The sequence below is a fragment of the Equus asinus genome, chromosome 3 (assembly GCF_041296235.1).
Source record: "Equus asinus isolate D_3611 breed Donkey chromosome 3, EquAss-T2T_v2, whole genome shotgun sequence".
Lineage (NCBI taxonomy): Eukaryota > Metazoa > Chordata > Mammalia > Perissodactyla > Equidae > Equus > Equus asinus.
In genome coordinates, this window is record NC_091792.1 from 2,618,831 (window position 1) to 2,622,595 (window position 3,765).

The following is a 3,765-nucleotide window of genomic DNA, read 5'->3' on the forward strand; positions in this document are numbered from 1 at the left end:
TTGCTGAGCGGGAGCCCATGCTCCATATCATCCCTCTCTGCTAGCAGGGTTACTCTGTGTATGACCTCGCTACTGAAGTGCTGGGGTGGCTGAGGGTAGAGTCTGGCTGACATCTTCTGGTGGAGCCATTCTGTTGACTTGGTAGTTCATTCACTTCCACGATGGTCTCTAGCGGACATTCAACTGCAGTACAAAGGTCCTCATACTTTGTTCCTTCGCCCATAGACTCAGCTACATGCCTCTTTCCCAAACATCTTCATCTCTGACTTTCCAGTCTTTCTACTTTCGTGGCCAGCCATCCAGGCCGCCTACCATTGCCTAATAGTCCTTGTAAAGACAGAGCTCACTTTGTGTGGTATCATAACAACTATGCAAGCTGAGACCATGCAAAGCTGTCTGAACAGTCAACAAGAATTATGATTGCTCTGTGTCCTCTGAAACTATTAAAAGACAGTAAAAACTCTCTTACTGCTGGTTATAAATATATATGAAAATGAAAAAGTTGTAAAACTAATATTTATTTAGTATGCTGTAACTTACAACATTGGAAACATTGAGAATTAAACTGTTTAATTTATTTTTTATGCATTTAATTTTTTCCCAGCTTTACTGAGGTATAATTGACAGATAAACTTATATATATTTAAAGTGTACAAAGTGATGATTTGATATACGTATAACATTGAGAAATATTTACCAAAATCAAGTTAATTAACACATCCATCATCTCACATAATTTTTGTGTGTGTGTGGTGTGAATGCTTAAGCTCTACCCTCTTAGAAAATTTTAAGTATACCGTAAAGTATTATTAACTGCAGTCACTATGCTGTATGTTACATCTTTAGAAGTTATTCATTTTATAACTGAAAGTGTTATATTTCTTTGCAAAAATTTTTAAGAGTAGTTTGAACATTGCTTGCCTTCTTTTTGTCATATAACTTATTATATGGAGCAAGAATTTTTTCTATGCCTCGCCTTCCAACATTTTGTCCTTTAATGTCATGAAATGCTTCCAAGAATTTCTTTAATGGGAAGTTCTTTTTACGGGGGTCACTTCTTGAGGATATCTTCATCCTTTTCATCACAACCACTTTCCTCATTTATGTTCACAAGTTCCCCTTCACTGAGTTTCTCTGGCTGCATATCTGGAGTCTGCCAATGGGTGACAGTGTCAACATTTCCATGGCCAACTCTTCCTTCCACAATTCAATTTAAGTTTGATTCAAATTCTGCAAAGTTATTTCCACAGGGCAGTAAAAGTTTCTACCATACTGCACACAATTTAAAGTAGAAATAAACACTCTATTTCAACCATAAATGCCTTCTGTTCCTAGTGAAACTTAAAGTGGGTGTTGAAGTGAATTTTATTTTTTATATTAATCTGACTTTTTCAATATGGTTCACATTGTAGCTTCACGCAGATTTATGTGTCAGCCTATCTTCACTTTGCTATTGCCATTTTCAAATCTTCTAATCCCATCTAATTTCACATGGAGTGTTACACTTTTCATTTCATTTGTTTTTTTTTTTTTTTTTTTTTGCTGAGGACGACTTGCGCTGAGCTAATGTCTGTGCCAATCTTCCTCTGTTTTGTATGTGGGTCGCTGCCACAGCATGGCCACTGATGAGTAGTGTAGGTCCTCGCCTGGGAACCAAACACAGGCTCCAAAGTGAAATACACCAGACTCAACCACTAAGCCATGGGGCCAGTCCCTTACACTTTTCATTTCTTTGCTGCACTTTCATCTTTGTTGATCAATTCCTTTTTTTAATTGTCCATTTTAGTAAAATGTCACATGGGTTTATCACTGGGAAACAAGGTGGAAACACAAATGCATCTTTGCTTTCTGTGCTTGAACTGAAAACAGCCTGCAGAGGCCAGTCTCTGCCATGTTTGGAGAGAGGTGGTGCGTTTGGTCACTGATCATCATGCGCACCTGTTATCTGCGTAGTGACCTGTGGACTGAGGAGTTAGCAGCAAAGTTGGTACTGGATGGAATTACTCACAGTTAACCTGCCATGGTAACTAGGGTCTGAACCATATTGTTGGAGGACTCGTGTCATTTAACCAAACCATGGTAACTGCAGTTGATGCCTTTGGAACCCGTGCAAAGTGCGGACTGTCTGCATACCCCTACATCAGGGCACCTCTCTCCACCCCCAGTGGATGACCAAGTTCACTTCCCAGAGCTCTGCCCCAGGGAGATTTCATTTCTACTCTCTATTTCAGAGCCATCAGGCAATGGGGCTGCAGTGCCACAGCCGTTAATTTCCAACTTGACACCACCAACCAAAGTGACTTATCCTTGAAACAAGCTTGGGCTTCCTCCTCCTCCAATTGGTGATGGGGAACTTCACAAAGCCATAGGTGTGAGACCAAGGAGAGGTGTGGATACAGACTTGATGGAGACATGGAGGTCTGGGCCACCTGTTGCTGCTTGGGCCTAATCCGGGAAATAATGCTTGATTCGGAGGCCCCGAGTTAGAAATAGGCAAAGCTCTTTGACACAATTTACAAAAAAGAGAACACAAATGAGAAATACAAATGAACATGCGAAGGGCTGAAATGTTGTGATCACGCAGTTTTGGGGTGCGGGATTATAGGCCCCTCCTTACTGTGTTCTTAATCCAGATCTCTATGTACCGGCTTCATGACCTTTGGCAAGATGCTTAATGCCTCCAGGCCTCCTTTTCTTCATTTGTAAAATGGAGATAATAAAGTGTTGCCCCCTAATATCCTCTAACCCTGTCTTCTATGGTAAGTGAATTTTCAGCGGGGCACTGAATTGATACAGTTGGTTTTCCCAGTATGACTTGCAAGGGTGTGTGTGTGTGTGTGTGTGTGTGATTGTGACTAATATGTAGCCAAAGGAGACTAATCAAGACTGGCATGTGACAGATTTGGTCAGCTTTCCTGAGAAATAGATGAAGTTGACCTCTTGCCTCCCTTCATCTTCAGCCATTCTTCCATCCCGTGGCTGGGAAGTAGCCTGTGTCCGTCTTTGACCACGAGGATGAGGGTTGCTCCCTGGGCATGGCAGAGCAAAGAGCTGGGAGGGCCTTGGGTTCTTGCAGACTTTTTGGAGTAGAGCCAGCACTTCACCAACCTTTGCCCTCTTACCTTCAGCCCTGCTCATGTGAGAGCACTGACCTTTTTCCAGCTACTGGTAGTTTGGGTTTTCCCTCACTGCAGCCAAATCTAATTCAGACTCATGTACATACCTCATCTATTGTGAGTTATTACATGGAAAGCATTTGTACAGTCTTTAATGTGTGTGAAGCACTCAGAACTGTGCCTGACAGGTTATTTAACTTTAGCTATTATTGATAACCAAATAAATTCATATTTAAACCATGAGAAACCAATTTTTCATCTCTTATCTGGGGTAACAAAATAGCTTATAATACCCAATAGTAGAAATGATCCTATGGGATGTTTAATTTTAAACTTGGTTCATCAAAGTATAAATTATCCATATTTTCTGGGTACAAATAATATTTTTTATGGATAAAACTTTATAAGGAGCAGACCTTGTGACCGAATCAAATGAAATTAACCTATGAAAGGTAAAGAGAGTTATGTAATAGAGAAATGGAAGCAAAATTTAAATCTTATTAAATTAATGTATATATATATGTTAAAAAAAACAAATAGTACAAGTCTTGAGAGAAAAGAGCAATTTCTTGCTCATTCCTCTTCCTCCCAAGTTTTCCTTTTAAATTTTTTAATTTTATTCTCTTTGCCTCTACATTCTAAATAGTAT